Raw genomic sequence first — 11,621 nt, 5'->3', positions numbered from 1 at the left:
CGGCTCGTTGAGGAGTGTTTGTCATTCGGAGCAAATTAATGGAGAAAATACCTTTGTGGCAGGGGGGGGGGGGGCGGGCAGTGATTGCCTGTGATGTGTCTCGGGTCGTAATCCCAGGACAACAGATTAAGGTTTCTCTTTAAGCAGGGGAGGGGCCTAGTCTGGGCCCACTGTGGGTTTAATTAGACTTTTCTGGGAAGAGAGGGGCTTTAGGTGTAGCTAATTAAGATCATAGCCAAGGCTGGAATGGCTTAAACTGTGTGGCAATAGGAGTCAGGTCCCCAGGGAAGAAGAAGAACACAAGTTAGACATCCTTTCTATGTCCTGGAAAATTCACACTGGATGAGATAGGAGTTTATATAGGGGGCCCAGGGATTTCAGCTGCGTGCTTTATCCTTTGTATATGGGGGGGTGGGGGTAGGTGTGGAAGATCAAGGGCAAACACGTTGAACATGGTTTCCAGCACAGAAGATCACTCACCATTGGTTTTGTTTTGATGGACACCTCTGCCTTTAGCCGAAGGCCTTTCTTCGCATGCAGCCGGACCTGCAAGTTGACTGGGGCCTTGGGGGGGGGGGGGGGGGGTCATGCTATGTTGTAGGAAGCTTCAGTGAATCGATGAAACCCGACAGGGTCCAGGCGCATGTAAAGAGGGGCTTTTAGGAGCCGCGGGGAGCCCAGGAGCCAGCAACAGGCGCGGCGACGCCTGGCCCACACACAACTCTGATTCGGCAACATGAAAGGCTTGGAGTCAAACCGGAGCCTTTTCTTTCCCCGCAGGAGAGGGTCTGACACGGAGCGACTTTCCCAAAACCCTTGGCGTTAGCGCCGTCTGGTTAATTCTATCAGTCTATAGGTTTGGGGGGGGGGGGGGCTGTGTGACTGAATGAGTGGGTTGGGTCTAGGGGAGTGGTTGGGGTGGGGCTTGAGGTGGCGGCAGGGTTTGTGAAATATGCCAGACTCATACTCAGTTGCGCTTTCATGATCAGTGTCTTTGTTTTCTGGGATTTGTTGTTTAATTGTTTGTTGCTATGAGCTAGATTCAGTTCTCTCCTGTTTTCTATTCATTCCTTCAATTAAATGAAACGACAATGTGGCTGCACAGAAGGCTTCGGTCTTGACTTATTATGAAAAGTCGTGTTGTTCTGCTCTTTACCAAATGGTTTAAGCTAGATGATAAATAGGAAGCTCTTTGGTTAAACACACTTTCAGCCAGGTGGAGAGGGAGGGCATCTCTGTCCTTCTCAGCTGGCCAGCTCGCTTTATTCACATGGCAGATGATTCTGGCTGCTTAGAGGAGACGTCTGGCCTGATCACCTTGAAAATACGAATCGGTTCACGTAACCCTCAGTGTTTCTGCCCTTTGGCTGGGTGGCTGTAGCCCGACAGATGTTTTTACTGCATCAGCTTTGGCTTGGAAATACAAACAGAAATTTCATGGCAAACTGTTCACCTATCATGTTAATGCATGTAATGGTACATTCTTCTACAGTGTGTGGTGGTTGTAATGTTATTTATCTTGAACCTTTAAATTTAGAGATGGGCTTTCTTCTGAAGACGGACCTTACTCTCAATCTCGGCCTTCCTGGCTGCCGAGTGAAGCTGTGCTTCTGTTGTCCCGTTCCCAGCCTGTCCCCATCTCCATCTTTGTAATTCTCCCCCCTCCATCCTCCTGCACCGCACTGTGGCTCCCTGACCACCTCTCACCTTTAAATCTGCCTTTTCATATTCCTCTCAGAGCCCCTCGTCAATGGGCACGGCGACTCCTGCGAAACGGCCTCTCTGGGCAAACAAGGCCTAAGAGAGAGAGAGAGAGAGAGAGAGAGAGAGGGCTACAGACACCATTGGAGGCAGATTAGCCAGCCCCCCCAAAGACCATGTCCTCTCTGCCCCAGAACCCCCGCCTTTTCTGCTGTAACCCCTCCTCTGTGGCCCCCGTTTGCTCAGCATGCTCTTCGTAGTCTCGTTCGGTGGCCGAAATTCCGATTCTCGCAGTCTGCGCATCCGAAATTCTTGGCCCAACATGTATTCCATCACGGTTGGGAGTCTGTCAGAGGATACTTGGCATTCGTGTAATAAAGGGCATAATGATGGGTGTTCTCTGGAGAAACATACTTCACTTGGGTTTAGCGGCCCGTGGGGAAGGTGTGTGTGGCAGCCATGGCCGTGTGTCACATCATTTATTATGTTTGTGACTCAGAACCCACTGAATCTGTTGAACATTTGAAATAAGATCAGAGAAAAGCACAAAATAGCATATCTACAAAACATGAAGTAAACCTTAAAAGTTATCTGCAAAGTATTAAATACTTACAACCTCCTGTACAGCAGCAATAAGTAAACTTAAAACATGAAACATGAAATAATATCGCCTTTTTGAAATAAAGAAAAAAACCCACAAAGAACATTTGAAAGGCATGAAATGTTGAAAACTATTGCAATTACATTCATTTAAAAATTTTATACAAATGAAGTAAAGTGGGACCAAATAAAGTGAACTGTGAGCAGAACCGTAAGCAAGTAATACTAATAATAATAATAATACTATTGTACTCATATTTTCAGCAAAGAGCCAAATTAACAGTAGCTGTGCATTAAAAAGGTTTAACATTAAAAGTTATAAAAGTTATAAAAGTTTTACTGTCTATCATATGCACTCGGGGAGCTATTTCAGATATATACGGAAAAAAATAACTTAGATTATTAATACACACACAGTATACAGTTTGTAGATATAGTTGTTTACATATACGGTAGTGTGCAAAAGTCTTAGGCAGTCAAAGAAAATGTTTAAAGCTATTTATCTGGGTAGCGAGTGAATTTTTACTCAGAAAAACAAGCAATTTAACATTTTGACATATGCAAATGTAGAGCTACACAATACAAACTAACAATTTTTTTTCTTCTGTTCTCCAAAAATGTACTGATATCTCCCCAAAACCTCTGCTCAGGGGCAGTCCAGCCATTCCGTGTATCTGTTAAATTTCACCACCAGCTCAGTTAGTATATCAATAAATAAATGAATGAATGAATGAATGAATGAATGAATGAATCAGTCAATCAATCAATCACAATTAATTAGTTGATTACTAATTAATTAATTAATTTGGTTAAGTTCATAAATAACTTGGTTAAATAATTAAATAAATCGGTTAAATGTGGTATTGATTAACCGAACATGGTCTGCTAGTGGTCAAGTCAGAATGTACATGGGTGTATTCAATGGTTGCTGCAAATACTAGAGTAACTAGCAGAGGTTTTTGTCTTGGTGGACACACTTTGACAGACATAATATCATAGCTTTACACCATAAAGATAATTTAAACATCATTTTCTTTGACTGCTTAAGACTTTTGCATACAGTACTGTATGTGGGCGCTAATTGCACCAAAATGTCATCTTAAAAAAACCGATTTGAAGCTTTTGAGGAGACTATGCAAGTGAATCCCCAAAAGTCTCGCCCCCCTGCCCGGATACTGACCAGCGTCGTGTGGGTCAGCGTCCTGTACTGCCTGAGGTCAGGAATGTACTAAGTGCTCCGGGTTCAGGTGGCTGGACGTGTTGCGGTTTGCCGGGGGAGAGGCGCAAGGGGAAGCACTGGGTTACCAAAGCGGGTGGTGGTGGCCCATCGCTTTGGTGCGGCGCGGAGCAGAGGAGAAGGCGGAGGGCAGGCGGGGGGGACACTGAGTGGTGCGGAGCCCCTACGAGTGCCAGCCGGGTCCAGCAGAGCACCTGCGAGGGAGCGCAGCCCTTCTCTTCACCTCACCGGACCCCTATGCACCATCACTGGCTTCAGCAGCCATGTTAAACGGAATATTCAAATGGTAATCGGTGAACCGTGAATCATAAGCCTAAGGTAAGCTATGTAATACTGGTAAGACGGTAAGTAGTATTTTATTGGTGAGGAGCGAAATCCTGTTTACCATTCAGAGGATGAATTGGCACCAGTAATGCCATTAACTAGCACCCCCAGATCCCCAAATGCCATTTAATTGCCAATGGGAGCTCATTGTTTGGGCCGGGTAAACATGGGCTTGGGAGTGGGGTCCGTGGGGGGGTCCGGGTGGTGCCGGGGGGGGGTCCCAGGGAGCGATGGCCCCTTCATCCCCGCTCGCGACGACGTGGAGAGGGATTTACACGCAGTCACACACGCAGCCCGAGCCGCAAAGCTCCGGAGCAACTAGCTTAACTAAAGTCTTTAGGAAAGTAAATGCAGACTAACTCTTCCCTCTTAATACCAGATTTGTTCGACAACGCGATTTGGGGGCACGTCTATTCAGGACCTTTTTGGGAGCGTCGGGGTCTTAAGGCTCAAGGCTTGTACCTCGCGTTTATTGTGGCCCATTTGGGCTGCTCTCAAATCTCCTTCCACGAGAGCCCGGTGGCTGTGCGGCTGCCGTGAGGACATCGTCCTCCGGTGTTCATTGAGGGCCTTGCAGAAAAACCATATAAGCTGTCAGAGTAAATGCCCAAACCAGACCTCTATTATTTTTTTATTGGGGAATGGCGACCACCCCCCATTCCCTCCCCCATACTTTTTCTGAGCCCCAGTCCTCACGTCTGTCCTCCTTCCGCGCCCCCACGTTCATACACATTTTCCTAACCAAATGTCCCGGCTCCCTGACACCCCCGTGAAGACCCTCCCTCCCCACTGCTGCCACCACTGCCCCCACTGCCCCGGTGCCCAATGTCCCGGGGAAGAATAAATCGAATGTGAAATGTGTGGCGGGTCACGGCGCCCCCCATTGTGCCGGGCAGCAGTCTGCAGGGCGAGCCGCGTCTCCGCCGCCCGGCACTGATCGAGTTTGACAGCCGATCGGGAGGAGGCAAGGAAAACGTTTTCTTTCTTTTTTTGAGTCCTGAAAGAGGGCCTTTTTCAGCCCTGATCTCACCCCCCCACCCCCCAATCCTGCCCTTCTTCTTTTCACCACAAAATAAAATGGGTCCAAGCTGCCCAGGCCCCTGGGCCAGCTCCCCTGAGATCAGACGGGCTCTGCGCTCTTCCCCCTCCTTTTTGTGTCCGGGTCCATTCTCCCTCCTCCACGTCAGCCCCTCCTGAACCCCCATGCGAGGTATATCAAAAAAAAAAAAAACAAAACAAAGTGGAGTCCAATTTTCCATCTCCCCCTCCCTACACAATCGAGTGCCTGTCGGGACCCTCCGCGTCCCGTGTGACCCCCCTCCCCCCCCCACAGGCAGATGGCGAGAGTGAGAGCCTGAGCAGAGCGGTCCCTGCCACACCACCGTGTGGCGCTCCCCATCCGCAGGCCTTGCCGTCACCATCGCCAGACCAGGAGCGGCGATTTTAATTACCCTGCGGCGGTGGGTTGGGTGTGTGCCCCCCCACAGGGGTTGCTGCTGACGGAGCTGTCACTTTCTGGGATAGCCCCCCCCTCATACCGGCCTCATTATCTCAAACGGCGGACCCCAATTAGCCCGCCTGTGTTCTGAGCCACAGGCTGCTCGTGACGGCGTCTCTGCCAGCCGCGGCCCCCCAGCTGCATTCTGGGAAAGCGTATTCCCAGTGACTTCTCAGCAGCTGGATCTAGAAACATGTTGGGTTTTAATATCATCCTGTGATTTTTTTTCCGTCATGGTTTTCATTTTTAACGGCAGTTTGTTTTCTCATCACTGGGGAAAGTTTTTGCGAGCTGAATGCAGTTTCCTTTGATTAACATTTCAGACGCAATCCCTCCTCGACTCAGTGTTTGATTCGCGCTGTTTCTGCTGTGCTTGTCTTTCCGCTCCGACGTCTACTGATGCGCGTGCCAAGCGAGGTGTTTGCCGCCACCTTGCCTGCATCCCTTGCCGCTCCCCGTCAGCGGAAAATGAGGCCGCCTGCCCCGAGCCCAGCGAGGTCGGTTCCGCTTGACGGCTGTCAGGCAGCCCTGCGGTTCCTCCGGATGCACAGTCCTTATTTAATGCAAATGACAGTCATCTAGATTCCAACGCCTTCCCTGTTGCCGCTCATTGCCTAATCAATGTGAAGTGCCGTGTAAAAAAAAACATCGCCTTCCTGTAATGGTTGTTTTTGACCGAGTCAAGTGGCGCTCCTAGAATTCTAATCCCAACCTGAGATTCAATTATGGCCGCCTGGTTGAGCAGGCGGCGGCTGCAGGGGGAGACCCAGCACGGGACAGCAGGCACGGGGGCACCTGGACGGTGGGGCCACTTCCTGGACCACGGTGTGGCGTGAGGTCCAGTCGCTCTTTGACCGGGATCCTGCGCTCCCCGGTGCCCGCCTCCCCCCAGCGAGACACGGAGCCGGCCCACATGGGAGACGCCAGCCGTGCCTCATGTAGCGAGAGAACTCGCTGTGCGTGCCGGGAAGGCGCAGAGCTGCGAAACCTCATTGTCACCTTTTTCCTAATGAGCCCCCCCTCCTCGGCCCAAACCGCGGAGTGCTTCTCTCTTCCTGCTTCATCTTGGGAAAGCAGCGCTCCACCACGGATGTAGGTGTGGAGAGATTTTCATCAGGCCACGGACCACAGGGCGACCGCGCGAGACACCAGTGTCCCCCCCCCCCCCCCGCCCCACTGCTGATGCTGTGACTCTGACACCTTTGTTACACTTCAGACGCACATAAATAATTGGTCTGTATTAGATGTGTGTTTGCACATGCTGTCAGTTTGGGATAGGATGGGATGTTGGGATGGGAATGATCTGCGCATTTCTAAACTCTTTATCACCTGGTCGTAGCTCTGTGTGCAGGTGATTTGATGGTCCTTCAATAAGGGGATACTTTGAGCAAGCAGGCCGTGCCAGTATGCAGATCAAGTCTACGTGGATGCTGTTTAGGGAAATAGAAGTGAACCTGACTATGTGATATTTAAGGACCAAGTGATTCTATTTTACAATGCACTAATTAAGTTCCAATAGGTGAGGTGGTCAGGATTTGTGGCTTAATGTGTTGGAGACCAGTTGGTCAATAAGGGTCATAACTCAAGCGTTTGGAGGCTGAGATTAGGTGCTTGTGGCATGACGGATGGATGGAGTTCTGTAGAACGTGACACCAGGGTCATCCGACTGGTTCATCCGGCTTCAGAACGAGGAGGTGACATAGACCGCTGGCCACTATCAGGCTGAAGACGCACCATATTTTCCAGGACAGAGGTGATGAGGACACTAGGGGATGAATCTAACTCTATACAGAAAACATGTGCTCTAATTTATGGTGGTTTGAACTGCCAATCACTATTAATAATTGTCAGTCAATCAGTTATCATTTCTATTAGTTTTACATATTGATCTATAAAGCATTTTTGTTTTTTTTTTGACGTTTTTTTTTCATTTGTGCCCGCAAAACTAGAGGACGGTCGGAAATGAACTTGTGCAAAGTTTACCTTCTTCTGCAGCCCAAGGACACGGAGACTGTGTCTCTCCCCTCTTCGCTGTCCCTCGCTCTCCATCCCCCTTCTCTGTCTCTCCCTCCATCTCTCATCCTGAAACAAAATGGAGAACTAATGACGACGTAAACACAAAAAGGCAATTTAGCTTCTCTTTCTTAGAAGGAGAACTTTGAAAATAAAGGAATTTTAATTACGGACGCAGTAAAAATGAAGAAGGGAAATAAAAGAGAGGAAAACACTCGGTACGCACGGTAAACAAAGCTGAAACAGTTATCTTCTGGTGACCAGTCTGTGTTTCCAGAACATGCTTTTAATCTTTTATTTACTGCTGAGAGAGAGAGGCAGGGAGAGAGAGAAGGAGAGGCAGAGAGAGAGAGATAGATACGAGTGAAAGGAGGGGTGAAAGAGGGTAGGCAAAAGAGAACAAGATAACATGCATAAATTTAAAATCCCCCCCCAATCCCCACTATCAAAAGATGCATTTTTTTATTAGGCAAGTTATGAAGAGACAGACCGGAGAGGGATTGGGGGGGGGGGGTTGTAATTTGTTGGTGGAGATTGCCAGGAATCAACCCCCCAAAGACAACAATGTATTTTCTGTTAATCAGAGTCCGGGAATGAAATGACATTGTGAGCGGATTGGGGGGGGGGGGGGGGATGGTGGTTTGTAGAATCAGCCATAGTCCCAGCTTATGGAGGGAGGTTTAAAAGCACACTCTGTTTCTTGATAGGCAGTCCGGCACTGCAGATAGGGTTAAGGACGCAGCAACCGGGTGGTAGCAGGTTTGAATCCCAGGTGGGAGACGGCCATCATCTAGCTACTAGCGTTTACCTGAAGTGTGACATCAGACAGGCTGCACAGTCCACTTTGATAGAGTGCTCCATGGAGAGAGCTTTAGCATGGGAGAGCTTAACACTGCGTCTCACATCGTGAGCAGTTAGTCATTTCGGAATTTAATGCATTAATAGCAACATCACAGATACAGACAGAGATGAGATGATTCATACGGCCATCAGTGTGGAATGAGCCATAGGCTGGGCTCGCGGATGGATGGGTCTCTTTTCACAAAACCCAGTTATGTTAATGTGAGTATATGATTCGTAACATACATCAGGGACGGACTTTGTTAGGATACGTTATTTCCTTGATGCAAGCTTGTACCTGCATCTTTATTTAGCTGGTTTTTACATATCGCTGTGTCTGTAACATGTAACGTGGCACCGGCCTGATCGAAGCCAAGGGCTGCAGCCCACCAGCACTGCTGGGGAGCTCATTCCAGGCCCCTTCCTGGAAGGAAAAGTCATTGAGCTGCTCCTCGCTCACCTTCTCATTTTCTGCCCCCATGTCCCCGATTCAGGCCTAACAGAAGAGCAGCTATCAGGCTCGACCTCGGTGGCCCTCGGGGTTTCCGTTTGCCCGGATCATGCCGCTTTTTGGAAGCAGACTGAAAAGATTAATTGCTTTGAACCTGTCCTGGTAGGCCGACCACTTAAGGGGAACTATCATTCTGGTGGCTCTTCACTGAGCTCAGGAGCAGTAATTTCCTTTCTGATGTGGGGGCGACCCCCGTCATCCCGGCACTGTAGGCGACGTCGATCCACTGCATTGCACAGCCGCAGTGCGTTGGGGCACTGGACAAACAGGAGGTGTCTGATCTGTGCTGTGGGAATAGAAAGGTGCCATCCAGAGTCTAGCTGTCTGTTTGACCTGTAATTGCTCACTACTGCTGCTGCTTTCATTTCAAATTCTATATCAAAGTTGGCTTGCGATGTCTGCACACAGTATGGCCCTTTCTGGTCATATTGTTGCCTTCCAGAAAACCCCCTTGGGTTGGAACAGCTACAGCCCTGGCTTACGGTCACTGTGTTGCAGGTGGAGGCTTGACGGGCCATTAGTGCGGCCAATGTGGAGCCTTTTTGTGGCGGTTTGGCCGATCATGGGCTCCCAAGGTAAAGTGAAAAGGGAACGTGATATCGCGTCATATATGTGGATTTGAAGGCTCTTATCACCACCTGAGACTAAAGCACAGAAGCACATATGTGCTACACTGGGCCTTTTCGACACACAAAGACACCATACATTCTACCATGGAGAGCTGATGGACTCCGCTCCATAGCGCCCTCATTCTGCAGGGGTTTCTCAGCCGTCCCGAGCCACATTGCAGATGACTCAGAACCGACTCTGGGCTGAGGGTCACGTGCCACAGAGTGATGGGAGAGTCAGCGGTGTCGCCTCGTTACCTCGACTCTCACATCTGCTCCTCGAGAGGCAGCCGTTCCCTGACCCCCGGGCTGCTTGGTGGTGCTGCGAGGGCCTCACCGGGCCCCATCGGGCCCCGCCATGGTCTGGCCCCTTTCAGGCACATGCAGCCTCAACAGATGTGTTCAGAGATCCATGCTTTTAAATGACTTGGGCTCCCCCAGCACGATTGGTGAGGATGGGAGTCAGTGCTGTGTGGCTCCATTTGCGATGGGGGGGGGAATTCCACAGGATTAATTTTCTTGTGACCCCCCCCCCCCCCTCACTAGCTCCCCCCCCCCTCCACCCCATCCCTTCAGCTGTGCAGCCCGGTGTTGAAAGACCCAGAGGAATACAGTCTTTGTCATCCTGCCGTTTCGGGGTGAAGAATAAGAGAACTTTAATCCCCATTGTCCCAGAGGCTGGGGGGGTCGGCGGGTGTAAGATGATCCAACCGGCCCGCTAATCCCCCCGTAGCCGCCCGCCTCTCGACCAACACCCCCCCCCACACACACACACACTCACAACCCCCCCACAATGCCACAGTCCTGTCAGCTGGACCTCAATGTGCACATTCTGAAAAAGAAAATGGAGGAAAAAAGTTACAACAACAAAACAGGGAGATATAAAGGGAGTTGGACAGAAGATGGGGACAGCTTAGGGGGCAAAGGCAGGAGCTCTGCCCAGCCCCCCCCCGCACCCCCCTGTGACCAGCCCCCCCAGGCCTTGACCCTGCTTCTGTTGCTCTTTTGTGGGTTCCCTTGGCAACCAATACATTCTGCAGACCACCATACCTTTCATTTTTCGGAGGAGAACCCGGTTTTTGGGGAAGAACAAGGCTTGTGCTGCTAATATCCCACAAGGCCGCTGGCTGTTCTCACACCCTCAGCACCGTGCTTCTGTAGGAGGGAAGCCAGGCATGCCCTCTGAAAGCTTCCACGTGGTGCCCCCCCCCCCCACCCGGGGCCCATGGTGGACTACCCCTGGTATCCCATTATTTTCAAGAGGCAGAACTGAACTAGTAGATATTTGCATGAGCCGGTTTGTGCTGAAGGTGGGCAGCCGCTGGACTCATCTGCTGGGGTGGTGCTCAGGGGAAAGTGCCAGGCTCCAGGGCCTAGTCCTGGAGACCCTGTCAGTGGACTGTCCACTGTGGCCTTCACCATTGTGACCCGTGTCCATATTTCGGCAGAGGGGGGATGCAGTCCGGGGGTCAAAAAGGAGCATCGTAGGACTTCACAGACGAACCCTGGGAGAGGCGCAGGAGGGCTAGGACGGCAGACGGGTGTCAGCAGCTGAAAAGCAACTCCTCCAGCGATCAGGCAGGTGAGGCAGAGCCGCTGACTCAGGGCCGGTCCTCTTTCCTCCACTTGGGACGCTCGTGCTGCCACGTCGCCGATAAACTTTGCTGTGAAAGAACATGGGGGCAGTGGTGGGAGACTGAGAGTGAGAGAGCGTGTGAGGGAGAGGGAGAAGACAGAGAGTGAAGGAGCAGGAGAGAGAGGGAGGGAGAGGGAGAAAACAGAGCGGACAAGCGAGCGTGCGAGCGAGAGTGGGAGAGGGAGAGAGAGAGAGAGAGGGAGAGAGAGAGAGAAGACAGCCGTTTAAAATTCTGTTTCCTGCGAGTGAAGAGGCTAATCCTGCCCCCATAATTCCCTCCAGCCAAAGCAACCCCCCCATCATCACCCCCCGTCTCTCTCTCTCCTTCTCTCGCTCTCCCTCTCGCTCTCTCTCGCTCTCTCTCCCTCCATGCACGCTCCCTGAGTGACAGCACAATGCCCAAGCCCTCGCATGCTTATCTAACTCCAGCAGATGGTCGACTTGGATCAATGCACACACGCCACGATCAATGGCTGCGATAAAGAGCGGCGGGGATGGTACTCGCTCCGTCTCTCGCTACCCCCCCCCCCCCCCCCCCCCCGAGTGCCCATCCCGCCACCCACCCGATTGTCTCCATCCCGTCTGCGTCTGCGCTGGCATCCGGCATCAGGGTGTGTGTGTGTGTGTGTGTGGGGGGGGGGGGTTTACTCTGA

The sequence above is a fragment of the Paramormyrops kingsleyae genome, chromosome 14, assembly GCF_048594095.1.
Source record: "Paramormyrops kingsleyae isolate MSU_618 chromosome 14, PKINGS_0.4, whole genome shotgun sequence".
Taxonomy (NCBI): domain Eukaryota; kingdom Metazoa; phylum Chordata; class Actinopteri; order Osteoglossiformes; family Mormyridae; genus Paramormyrops; species Paramormyrops kingsleyae.
Note: the sequence above shows the minus strand (reverse complement) of the source record.